Here is a 13,747-nt window from a genome sequence, read left to right as displayed (position 1 = left end):
GCTGGGGCTGCGGGAGATGTTTACTCTCTGCCCGCCCGATGCAGGGCGTGCGAATGAAAGGGAGCCTCCCCGGGGAAGGCAGGCCACGGGGCTTTGGGAGGGAGCGCAGCATCCCCGGGAGGAGCTGTGCCTGCACGCCCGGGAGGACCGGCTCCATCGGGATGCTCTGCTCCCATCTCCCGTGTCTCATCTCGTTACACAGATTTTGCCCCCAGCAGCAGTTTGTGAGGAAAACTTCAGCAGCAGAGACTGGCGTCCTGAGCTGCTCTCGCAGCAATCTGGGCAGCTGAGCTTTGCTTGTGGCAAACAACTTAATTAGGAAGCAGCGCTTCCCTCGTTTGCCGTGAGCAAGAAAAGACGGTTCGACAGGATTTTGAGAAAAGTGCTAAATACACCATGCAACCAAAGAGATATAAATTGTAATATATATATATGTCCGACTGCTGAACTGCTCTCTTGCTCAGTAAAACACTCCCTCTGTGTCTAGGGATATTAAAGCAAACCCATTTCTCACCTTCATCAGAGCAAACATTGATAGTACTCTATTTATTTTTTTTCCACCCTGACAGGAATGTAAACAGGGAGCAAGACAGCAAGACCGAAGAGGAAAACTTCTGCCTGGTGGGACTAAAATCCCTGCTGCCCACACAGGGGTACAGGGAATTATCCACCCTGATAATTCACTTGAAACAAAGATTAGATTAAGCTCCATGAACAGAGCCAGAAAAGCATTTTGAACCCAAATTAGGATGGATTTTGTGCAGGAAAGGTGATGACTACAGATGCAGTGTTTCAGCTTGGATATCGGGAATGCATGATCCTCTCTGGGAGCCAGAAATTGATTTCCAGCAGAGGTCCCGACAAAAGCAATCAGTTTATTGGCAGGAGGCAGACATCAGTCGGGCAGGTCCTTATGTAAGTTGGAGAGCCCTTGCGCCCCACTGCATCCGAACAGGGAGCGGTCAATAGCTACTAATTAACATCACAACGAGACCCTGTTCCAGGGCCTCCCGCCCGCTCCAGCAGCTCTGACCGCCCCAGATCCCAATACATCCTCCTCCAAAAGGATAAAGAGGTTGCTTAAATCGGGAAGATGTGGCCTGCTAGGCAATGAAAATGGGGGAAAAATGCAAGCGTTCAGCAGAGCCAATACCCCCTAAAAAGGGCTGGCTTAGACAGAAAACCACCTCAAGGGAAATGTCCTAGGTACAGGAATAAATTCAAAGTATTCATTGCCTGGGAACAGAGTCTCGTTTGGAAAACTCTCCTCCCTCAGCTCACTGGTGTGTATAATCGCAAAGATAGAATTGATAGAATTGTTTTCCTTTTTTTTTTCCCTCTTTCAAAGCAGTTTGTTGGATTTTGCATCAGTTCAGACCCAGCAACCACCAGCTTCCAGCAGTCCTCTGCCTTAAGGAGGACGATTAAACCTGCCCGCCCACAGCTCCCTCTCCAATCATACAACTGTGAATAAAGGCTCCCAAATCTTACAAAATCATGCAAAAGAAAAAAACAACAACCAAAAAAAAAAAAAAACCCCTACACAACCAGAACCTCTGAGGCAGACACTGTCACATGGAAGTCTTCAAAAAATATGTGGATGTGGCACTTGGGGACTTGGTTAGTGGTGGAACTGGCAGTGTTAGGTTAATGGTTGGTGTCAGCCTTGGAAGACTTTTCCACCCTTTATGATTCCAAGTTGTAGGGCCAGATGATGTTATATGTCTGCCTAAGCCCGCCAGCCCCTGCAGTGACCACACATGTGTGGGGTGGAGATCAGGAGCAGGGATGTAAAGGAAAAGTTCTGTGTTTCCTGTTAGCTGGAGGCTCAAATGGACCTTGATTCCAGTTGAATTGGGGACCTTGCGGCAAAATAAGCTAAGCCTCTCCTGGGAAAGCAGGCATAGATGGATCCCAAGCACCATTTCTGATTTTCATTATTGCCACATGAGGAAAAGAATGGATTTCTGGGGTATCTTTAAAAGATCTTCTAGCTGCAGGGCCACTCTTTTAAAAATAACAGTCATATGAGCTGTTATCTTTGCAGTTCTTGGTAATTATTTGTTAGACAACTGTGAACTGATATATGGGACATGTGGCCTGGCTCTCCTCCAGCCATTCACTTCACAATGTTTTAACTGATAACTGGAAGCAAATCCATAATCAGAGTTCAACAAAACAGATGAGTGAAGATAATATCCAGTTGCTTCTAAAGACAGCAAACACCACCTCTGTGAAGCCACCCAACACTCCCACATCCTCATTTTCTTCCTGCTGAAGGGGTTTGGCCAAACCAAGGGGCAAAACCCCAATAATTTCTCCAGTACCCAATTTTCCAAACAGCTGCTTTAAGTGCTGCAGAGGGAAAATGTGCCTACACAAGGTGCTGAAATGGTGATTTTCAGTGGCTTCAGCTCCAGTTTTGCTTCTCACTCCATCAACACTGATGGGTGTTTTGGCTCCCCTCAACACAGGGTCATCCCAAACACCAAGCTAGAGGAATTTCCAAAAGCCAGATGGAGTCAAACAAGGAGTATCCACCAGCAGCTCCAGCCCATTTCAAAGCCACAGGCAGAGAGGTCACAGGATCTTTACTCACAGGAGCATAACAAAAACAGGAGCTCCAACAAGCACATTGCTGCTGACCCCAGGAGTTTCCTGGGTGCCTCTGCCTCTTCCCCCATCCTCTTGCAATCATGTCCAAGTCATGAGATCTTGCTGGGATGGCATTCCTTCTCCCTTCAGTTTCTTGGCAGCTTTACAAAGACACCTTATCACCACCATCGTACTGGAGAAGAACAAGCAGGACAGGGAAGGAGCGTACAATGCCACTGCTATTTCTGTATGTGACTCACAAGGGATTGCCATGGGTTTCATCTATTAATACAGCAATTAAATTATGCTATGGCATGACCACAGCTCGTTTGGAATGACCCCAACAGCCTCACTCAGAGAAAATAACCATTCAACTTTAATTATCACGGATAACGATGCTCTGACATCTGTAGCAATTAGGAAACTATCAACTGAGAACATGAAAACAAAGTTTGTGGAGTATCATTTATGGGATTGAAGATATAAGGACATTTTCCCCAACCAATGTGACCATTAAGGAGCCCTCTCAGTTCCTATAGCCCTCACAGATCCCATAGCCCTCACAGATCCTCAAAAACCCCAAGAGCCTCACAGCACTGACAGCCCCCCAAAGCCCCCATACCCTACACAGACCTCAGAGCCCAGAGACCCCAAACAGACCTCAAAGCCCCTCACATCCCTAACACAGCCCATAACCCTTAAAAAACCCCATACTGTTCCATCCCTCATATAACAGATAACTACTACAGACCCTATAGCCTTCACAGATTCTTAGAGCTCCCATAGCCCCCACAACCCCAAAGGACCCATACCCAAATGATGGGAAAATGGGGTAATATCCCTCAATTTAAACCCTAAAAAGGTGAAGGACAACAGGAATTCCCTCTCAATTTAAATCCTACGATGATGAAAATGGGGGGATGTGGGGGTGTGTTACCCTCAATTCAAACCCAACACATGACATAAAAAAGATCTTTTCCAGTTAAACTGGAAAATAGGGATTCCTGGTCAATTAATTGATACCCCTAAAAATGCAGAAAAGGCAGGTTTTTCTTCAATTTATAACCTTTAAATCACAGGTGAAAGGATTTCCTCCTAATTTAAACATGAATAATAATGGAAAAGGAGGTTTTTCCCCTCAATTTAAACCCCCTTTCCCCTGAACTCCCTGCCTTTGTTCTGGGATCACCGGGATGCACTGGGGAGAACCTGGGGGCACTGGGATGCACTGGTGAGGGATGGGGAAGATGAAATAGAAAGGAGAAAGAAAAAAAATCTTCCCAGGGTCCCCAAATGCTGTCCCACACATCACCCTCACCAGCCACACCTGGGGCTGCCGCAGCCCTCAGCACAAGGAGTGATGGTTTTGAAGTGAAGGATAGACGTCAATATAAATATAAATACTAGGAAAAGATTTTTACCATAAGGGTGGGGAGGCCCTGACACAGGTTTCCCGAGAAGCTGTGTTTGCCCCATCCCTGGAAGTGTCCCAGGCCAGGTTGGACAGGGCCTGGAGCAACCTGGGATAGTGAAAGGTGTTTGTAGCAAAGGAGTGGAACGAGATGAGCTTTGAAGTCCCTTCCAGCGCAATATATTCTATAAAAACCCCATAGACTCCCATTGGAGAGGTCTCTGGGGGGAAGAACTGACTTTAAATCTGTTTAGGATCCCTCACCCGGGGCTGGGCGTGCTCTGGGGTGTGACACCGCCGATCCCTTCCCCTTCCCGCCGCGCTCCGGGCCGGCGAGTGTGTTCTTTTTAGTGTTTTTGGTTTTTTTTTCTTTTGTGTTCCCCTCCCCCCCGCGGGTCTGAGTTGTCTCCTTTGTTTATTTATTTTCCGCCGGGAAAACAAATAAATAAGTAGAATCCCTCTCCAAAGCGAAACCCGAAGGCGCGGCGATGGCGAGGAAGGCGTGAGGGGAGCGGCCGCGGGTGGCAGCCGGGCGGGTGTCCCGGCTCCAGCCCTTCGTGTCCCGGCTCCAGCCCTTCGTGTCCCGGCTCCAGCTTTTCGTGTCCCAGCTCCAGCCCTGCGTGTCTCAGCTCCTTCTGCGCCCTCCTGGGAACGCAGGTGAGCACAGGGAGCGCGGAGGGTCCGGCACGGCTCCTTCCACGAAGGCTCCTTTCCCTTCCGGCCGCCTCGGTTTGCTGCATTCCCAAGGCCTGGAGCGACACCAAGCTTCCATGGAAGGTTTTGCACGGCAGCTCGGCTTTGGGAGCCTTCGTCCTCACCGTCCTGGGGCTGCCGGCTGCTTTTCTGTCCCTTTTCTCCTTATCTTTCTCGCCCTTTTATCTCTCATTTTCCCGCCCTTTTCTTTTTTTCCTTTCCCCCTCACCGTTTCCGCCATTACTCCCCCCTTTCCCACCCTTTTTCACCTCACGTTTCCAGCCCTTTTCCCCTCATTTTATCGATCTTTTTCTGCCCCTCCCCATCATATTCCTCATCCTTTTTTTTTCTCCTTTCCCCACTCTTTTTCGTACATCTTTCCCCCTCTTTTTCACCTCACATTTCCAGCCCTTTCCCCCTCATTTTAGCTACCTTTTCCTGCCCCTTTCCCATCATATTCCTCACTCTTTTGTCTCCCTTTCCCCCTGACCTTTTCCACTCATTTTCTGCTCATATTTCCCACCCTTTTTCACCTCACATTTCCAGCCCTTTCCCCCTCATTTTATCTACCTTTTCCTGCCCCTTTCCTACTCCTTTTTTGCTCATCTTTTCCACCCTTTTCCACCTCACATTTTCAGCCCTTTCCCCCCTAATTTTATCTACTTTTTCCTGCCCCTTCCCCATCGTATTCCTCACCCTTTTTTTGTCTCCCTCTTCCCAGACCTTTCCCACTCTTTTTCCGCTCATATTTCCCACCCTTTTTCACCTCACATTTCCAGCCCTTTCCCCCTCATTTTATTTTTTTTCTGTCCCTTCCCCATCGTATTCCTCATCCTTTTTTTGTGTCCCTTTCCCCTGACCTTTCCCACTCGTTTTTTGTCATCTTTCCCCTCAGTTTGAACCCTGCAGCTGCCCTGCCCCTTGTCACCCTCACTGTCTGTCGTCACCCTGAGGGGGTGACCCCCTTCTCAATCACTCTTAGAGCCACCTGTCAATCAATCTGATAGCCTGTCAATCACCTAGTCCCACCTGTCAATCACTCCTCCTCCCACCTATAAATGACCTTGCTGTCTCCCTGGCTATCTTAGCCCTAACAGACCTCAAAGTCACATTTTAACATTCCCAGCCACCATGGATCCCATAACCCCCAGAGTCCTCATGGCCCTGAGAGCTCTGAAGGACCTCACAGACCCCAAACCTTCCAAGTCCCTCTGGTCCTCACAGCCCCCAAAACCTCTGTAGCCCTTGCAGCTCTAGCCTTCACAGCCCCCATAGACCTCAGAGCATTTATAGCCCCACACAGCCCCTCCATGCAAAGCTTAAAATCAAAGTTTTCTCCTCCCTGTTCCTTCTGATGATAGAGAAGGAAAAATCACAGCTGCTATCCCATGACTGGTGGAGCCTGGCCAGGGCTGGCCTCTAACAGGGGAAAAATCCCAAATCTCCTCCTCTCTTTCTCTCTCTGGTATTTCTCATCCTAGCTGAATACCAAACTGGGTTTTCTATGAGGAGTTTCAGGTCGTTTGTGTAAAAATAGCTCCTGTTGTTAAATCCCAAAGAAGATTTGATCCCCTTTTGCCATGTATCTGCTCCTGGGCTCCACCAAAGCACAGCTCGGGGAAACCTCTGCCTTCAAGGCATTCCTTGATGCAGAACCTCATATCTCTATAAATCAGTTTAAAGCCACATAATGCACGCCAACCTCCTCAAAACATCACAAGAAGTCAGCAAGCCTTGGGAGATGCTGGACACAGTGATGGTCCCTGAGCTTGTTGCCTTCCATGAGGGATTTATCCAGCTGCCAGGATGATGCCATAGGGAAAGTCGCTCCTATTATAGCCCAGTATCCTATTCCTATTCAGGTAATTTTAGTGCCCTGCCAGAGCTCACCTTCTGGTGTGTGCACCCAAACTAGGGAGGGAATGGCAATATGGGAAAGCTGAGGGATTGCCTAGAGTGCTGCAGCCTGGGCTGTACCTTTGCAGGATACATAAATATGGATAAAACTTCCCTTAGAATCAAAAAAGGATCACATTCACCCAATAAATTGCGCAAGTATTTTCCGGTTAGTGATAACCTCACCAGTGGCCAGGCTGGATTCAGGTCCTGCTAATTAAAGGACAACAAGGCTGATGGATTGATGAATCAGAGCTGCCATGTCAGATGGCAAAACCCCAACATTTCCAAACAATTAGGTTGCTCTGAAGGCAGAGAGGGAGCCTAACGCAGATTGACTGTGAAAGAAATGCTGGTGTTTGTGGATGCTGCTTGTTGGCAACTTACCATCCCTCTCCTTGCTGCTCGGAGGACCAGAGGCCCCTGAGTGTTAGATAAAAAACCCCACATAGATTAAAGCAAGACAAGCCAAGCTTTGGGAGCCATCCCTACGGAGGAAGAGCAGCTGGTGAGTTCACCCCCTCTGTTTTCATGCATCCCATGGAGGTACAGCTGGGCTTTGAGCTGGAGCATCAGTTATTTTGGGTGCAGAGCCTTGTCCTGGCACATGGCTGGGCAGCAGCAGTTTGCCAAAGGGACAGGATGGTGGAGGTTCCATATGTTTGGAAGGGGTTGGACAGGGCAGGCTGCAGCTGGCCTTGCTCTCAAGGGGTTAAAACACTCCCTGTGGAAGTGGAGCAGGCTCCATACTCCAAAAACTCTGAGCTTTGCAGAGCAGGTTCAGATGAAAGGGACGCCCTTGGGGGTGACCGTGCAGAGTGCCTAGTCACAGTTTGGGAGCAAGGGACTGGGACAGGCCATCACCCAGTGTGACCTCATCCTCTCCATGCACCTCCTCCCTAGGCATGGGGATGTGCCAGCCCAGAGGGAAGGGGACAGCACTCCTGGCCATGTTATTTTTGTTCCTCAGGCAGCCAGAAATATCCATCAGGCTCATTCTGCCTGAGCTTTATTCCCACAGATGCTCAGTCCCATAAAGATCATCCCAGTTCCAGCCTGCTTGTAGGTGACAGGTGACCTGCTGCCACACTGGGATTTTTTAGGGACAAGCACGCTGCTGTTCCACCTTGGGGAAATGATGTGATTTTCACGTGTCCCCGCTGCAGAATGAATGAATGAGCCATTTGACAGAGGATACTTTGTAAGGCTGGCAAGGCCTCTGGCTCCATGTTTTATATGGAGAGTTGAAGGCTATTTTTCCACTCCTTCTGCCACAAGTGGTTGGAAAGGGTGATAAACAGCAACTGTAACCATGCAAAGCCATCTCCACCTCTTCCTGTCCCAGCACAGGTTGATCTTTCACATCCAGGGACATCCCCAGCCCAGGGGCTGCAGCAGGGTCCTGGCACTGTGAGAGCTGCAGGTTCTGTTTGCCCAAAGAGATGCCTAAATATGGGGAAAAGTTCATTAGAGGTTTCCCTTTAATTTGGAGATGCTTCCCAATAACAGCCTCCTGAGTCTCTGTTTCCTCCCCAAAACTGAACTACAGGACAAAAATACTGAAATTCTTCTCTGGCTCTCTAAAACCAGGCTGGCTTCCTTAGCAAAAAAAAAAAAAAAAAACAAACAACAAATCCACTTGCCAAGCAAATTAGCAGAACAACATTATTTTCCTCAGAAAAGTAATTTCCTAATGCTTTTTTTTTTTACCCCTTTTACCCCAATTTTAAGCAGGGGCTTATACCTGGTCACTTGTGCCACTGCACTAGATTAATTTGGTTTCTTTTTCACAATTTGAAAATGACTTCAATACCCAATTAAGGTCTCCCACTTTCTTACTAGTTTGTGTTTGACTGCGTGGGAATAACCTGGCAGTGCTGATGTTTGCTTTAAGAAAAATTCTCCAACGGAGCGGTCATGCAGCAAAATCCATCTCTCTGAAAATTGCCTAGACCAGCTTCAAGTGAGCTTCTAAAGGCAAATTTGCCTTTTTAGCTTACAAAGGTTTCCCTCCTTGTTTGAAACCCAGCATCTCCAGATGTATCAAACATCTCAAGGCAAACATCTCAAGCACAAGTTGTTCCATATGCTCCATATAAATTGTGGACAAGCCCCTCAGGAATAAATACATACCGACCACATACGTGCTGTTTCCTGGGATTTTTTGGACATGAGCTCCAAACAAAACAGCCACGATGTGGAGATGATGTTTATGTAAGCTCCCCCATCAACTGACGGGAAGTTTACAGGGAAGAGAGGAAAATGATGCAGCCTGGATCCCTGTGCCCACCCAGGGGAACTCCCATGGCTTCAGGGAGACCTTAGAGCACCTTCCAGTGTCTACAGGGGCTCCAAGAAAGCTGGAGAAGGGTTTTCAGGAGAGGCATGGAATCCCAGGGTGGGGGGAAAGGGTTTCCCGTTGCCAGAGGGAAAGGTTAGATGGGATATTGGGAAGAAATTCTTCCCTGTGAGGCTGGGAAGGCCTTAGCACAGGTTGCCCAGAGTGGCTGCCCCTGGATCCCTGGAAGTGTTCCAGGCCAGGTTGGATGGGGCTTGGAGCACCCTGGGATGGTGGAAGGTGTTCCTGCCCATGGCAGGGGGTGGAACTGGGTGAGCTTTAAGGTCCCTTCCAACCCAAACCATTCTGTGATTCTATGGAAAGAGGTGCAGAGTGGATTCAACCCTCCTCAAATCCCTGCGCTCACCTTGAGCACAATGTAGGGATTTTCCCACCTCTTAATTCAAGTCAGGAGAGTGGCCCAATTTTCACAGCTGAATTAAACCTGTTCAACTTAGCCCCAAAGATTAAAAAGCAGCAGCATTTTGGACAGACCCTCTGTCAGGAAACAGCAGCCAGGGCTGACCTGGTGCCCCAGGGGAGAAGCAGAAGCCCTGGCAAGGTTGGGGTGTGGGCCACAATCCCCACAGGTCGTTTCAGACTCCAGCATTGCTGATCCCCAACTTCCATCTCACCCTACTCACAGGCAAGAAAAGCCATGGAATATTCTTTCATGTAAAAAAAACAGGGAGGCAAGATAAAATATGTATTTTCTTATGTCTTTAGTAGGGAACATCTCCGTGGGGCCTGGGATGTGTGGCACACCAACACAGCTCTGCATTTCCTGGGCTCTCCTCTCCCTTTTACATTACACATGATTTTTTCTCTTCAGTGCTGGAGCACAATGACCACAGGTTTCCAAGGAACTACCTACAGCAAATCCCCAGGTCTATTTTTCCCCTCTGCACCTTCCCAAATAACACAACACTCATTCATGGGTATGAATAATTCCTTACAATTCCTCTTGGAGTACAAATAATTCCCTATAACTCCTCTTCGGCTCGTCTGCCGTTACATCATCCTGTCCGTGTGGGCAGTGAGTATTTCTGGCCTCTCCATTTTTCTGACTCTAGCTCTTTTCAAGCCACCTCACCTCTCTCCCTGTAATTAGTAACAGTCTTTTCCATCACAAAAGTTGGAAGTTTCGTTGATCTGTTGAAATCCAGCCCGTTCCTAATAGGTTTTTTTTTTTTTTTGTGCAGCACAAGTTGCCACAGGACATTGAGGCCAAGACTTGGAAAGGTTTTTTCATCCCCTTGTGCAGGGCATCACCTGGAAGGCTCTAAAACAAGAAAACAGGAGTAACCCAAAGCAAAGGCTGGCAAGGTCTGTGTTGTCCAAAATGCATTTTGTGCTCCCTGAGTTATCTTTTATTCTGAAAAAGAGCTGAGCTATCTTTCCTAGAAGCCAAGCATCACAGTTCACATTAGAGTTTACTGACCTACAGGCTGTGCATTGTGTTAGAGAGGAAAATATCCACATTATTTACATACTTGAGCGTAGTTTGTTCCCTGTAATCACTGAAAATCCCTTCTAGCAGGAGGCCTTTTTGCAGGATGTGGTTGGTTAGAGCTCCAAGTTTCACCTTTTGAATTATGATCTCTTTTGCAGGCCATGGATTAAGTGTGTGTATATACACTAAGATAATGCACACAGCCTGGTGTGGGCTTGTTTTTGTTGATGAAAGTTTTTATGAGAGGGAGAAAAAAAAATCATAGAATCATAAAATCACAGAGTGGTTTGGGTTGGGAGGGACTTTAAAATTCTTCTTTTTCCAACTCCCATGGACAGGGACACTTTCCACTAGACCAGGTTGCTCCAAGGCCCATCTAACCCAGCCTTGAACACTCCCAGGGATGGAAGATGGGAAATTTTGCAGAGATGTTTTAAATTCTTGGCCAGTGCTGCAGGATGGGAAGGGCAGATCCAAGTGTCTCTTATCTTTTCTTAATTCCCACTCTGACCTGCCCATCTAGAGATGCTCTTGCCCCTTTCCCTGACTGTTCCAAAGTCATTTGATGAGACTAAAATACATCAGGAAATATTTGCATGAAGGCAGACAGACCAACAGAAAGCACAGGAGAAAAGCAGAACCAAGAGAACTTCAGGAAAATATTTCCTGGACCACTTCCTAACCAGGGTGCTGGGGAGGCATTTGGATAAAAGCAATAGCAAATCCTTTGGAGCTAATGAAAACCATCTATTGCAAGCAAAATTAAAATGCAGCCTGCAGCCCTTCCCTGTGTCCCAGCAGAGCTGCTCTTTGCCTTCATTTCCAAGCAGGACAAAGAGTTTGTTCTTTAAAACTAGGGCTGTGAGAGGTGGGATCCTGCACCCCTGATCTGCTGTGCAGATGGGAAAGTAGTGGAGCAAGCCTGGGTTTTGGTGGTACTCCCTCATTTCAGAGCAAGAAGCTTCTCTCTCTGCAGGAACAGCTTTTATTTGAAGGGGAAAAAGGTGACTTTGGGTTTGGCAGAGATGCCCGAGGAGTCCCTGGAGGAAAAGCCAGCAGATGGTGCTCAAGGATGGAGCCAAGGCAAGATGTTCCTGGGTGTCACCATGTGTCACCAGGGACCCGCAGCCAGCCACCCTGTGCTTTGCCTGAATCACACTCGGGCAAAATCCACAGAGGTTTCCTAAGTCAGGGTGGGAATTGCCCAGTTGAGGCGCATCAGAAAAGAACTGCAAAATTTAACCACTCTCTGCCAGCTTCACTGGATGTTTTTTAAGCTGGGACCCTCATTCTGGCAATGGGAGGACATCAAAGTCACCTTTGCATCCTGGAGATGATGTAGCACATGGGGCTTTTAATTTTTTTTCATGGGTACAAAGAGAATTCCTCAAAACCCTCTTCCTGACTCATAGCATTAATCACATCTAGTTATTAATGCACCAGGGAGGAAATATTACTGAACTTAGTCCCAGCTGCCTCTAGAAATTACCAGTGTGATGTGATCCAGTCTTTTACTAATTATCAGAGGGTTTGTTTGGTGTCTGGGGGTGGAAAGTAGTCTGTCCCTGCAGATGTCACCCTCTCCCTAGGGAGGTCACCCCCCCCCAGAATGCCACAGCAGCCACAGCCCAGGTTCCCATGATGGATGGGGATCATTTTTCTGGGAGTCACCAACACAAATGGTGAGGGAACTGCTAAAGGAAGGATTGTAAAGGCTTGTGAGTGAAAGGGGGGAAAAAATAACCCCACCCCAAAATGCCCTGAGCATCCTGTCTGGCTGCTCCCCCGCTATGTGTCAGTAATAAAGCCCCTTTTTGGAAAGGAAGATCTTCCAGCTTGGTTATTACAGCCATGAGGCAGTCAGATGGGAATTGAAGAGCTCTTGCAGCCTCATTTAATTACTGGAGCTCTTGGTAAAAGTCACTTCAATATTAAAACCATGTTAAGACAAAGGGAAAAAAAAAAGAAGAAATGCTAACAGCACGAAAAGAAATCAATCCAACTCCCCAGTTAATCATGTTCTCAATTGAACTGTGATAGGCACATTACACTGCTCACACATATTTCACCAGGGTTGTTACATTATTTATCTGGAATTCTCTGACTTGGCTGTTTTTCACCACTGTTCTGGGGGTACGTGGAGCTTTCCTGTGGTTTGTCCTTTTGGGTTTTTTTTTTAGTCAATTAAAGTGTTTCCCTGCATTCCCTCACTGCCACAGAGAAAACTCTGGTTTTCCAGGCAGATCTGAAGAAAAGGCAACACAGATCCCAGCTGCATACTGGTTACCACTGGTGGTGGCAAACTGGAAGCACTGGTGGATATAATCCTTCATTATAATAGCAACTATAGCCTCAAGTTCTTGCTTTACTGAATCTCAGAATAGCCTGGGTTGGAAGAGACCTTGAAGACCACCTTATTCTATCCCCCTCTATGGGCAGGGACATCTTCCACTAGACCTGGATGCTCCAAGCCCTGTCCAAGCTGGCCAGGAACACTTCTAGGGATGGGGCATCCCAGCTGAGCTCTGCCTGACAACTGAAATCCCCTGGAAAGGCCTTTGGTTTGGATCCTTCTGCCCACATAATGCTCCTTCATCATATGTGTTTTATTTTTTAGCAGCTGTCCCTCACTCTCGTGAAAATTAAAAAAAAAAAATTAAAAAAAAAGCTCATTGTCATGGCTTTACAGCAGTTCCTGTTTCCACCACCCCCTGTTCAGTGCCCACTGACACCCAGTGAGGAGCTGCAGCTCCTTTTTGCCAGGCTCATTTATTATTTGGGAACTCCCTGCCTGTAAGCTGCAGCCTGACAGATTTTGGAGGGGTGGCATAACGCCCTGCTTGCCTTTGGGCACGAGGCTGGGGAGTTTCTCCACTCTGTCTTCAGCCTCTGCCAGCACCAAGCCAAGCACAATTTCTAAAAGGAGTTACTGCCTCAGTCCAAGGGCTCAGCACTTCCCTGAAGCATTCCAGCTATTTCTTTATGTGGCTGCTCTTTCAACAGCACCAACCCAAGAGCAAACATCATAAATCCCCCTTTGAAAAGAAAAGAACTTGACTATTTGATTCCAGGGACGCCATCTCCACTCCAGCCTTATATGGAACCAAGCAAGGGCAAGAGATAAGAGTTAAAGTTTCCATACCAGTGCTTATTGCAAAACACAACCCAGTCCTGCCTGAAATCTTTGACTTTGACCAGTAGTCCTGTTGGAATACAGGAATAGAAAACAGGATTAAATTAGCCCCAAATTTATTAGGCTCTGCTTAATGAAAGGTTAAAATATTCTTTCACTTCACATATGTTTAAAAAAATTTTAAAACTGCCAGTCAGGAACTTGCAGACTGGATTTGCTGCCTTTTAA

This window comes from Camarhynchus parvulus, chromosome 7, assembly GCF_901933205.1.
Source record: "Camarhynchus parvulus chromosome 7, STF_HiC, whole genome shotgun sequence".
Lineage (NCBI taxonomy): Eukaryota > Metazoa > Chordata > Aves > Passeriformes > Thraupidae > Camarhynchus > Camarhynchus parvulus.
The sequence above is the reverse complement of the archived record's forward strand: the minus strand, read 5'-3'. Positions refer to the sequence as shown.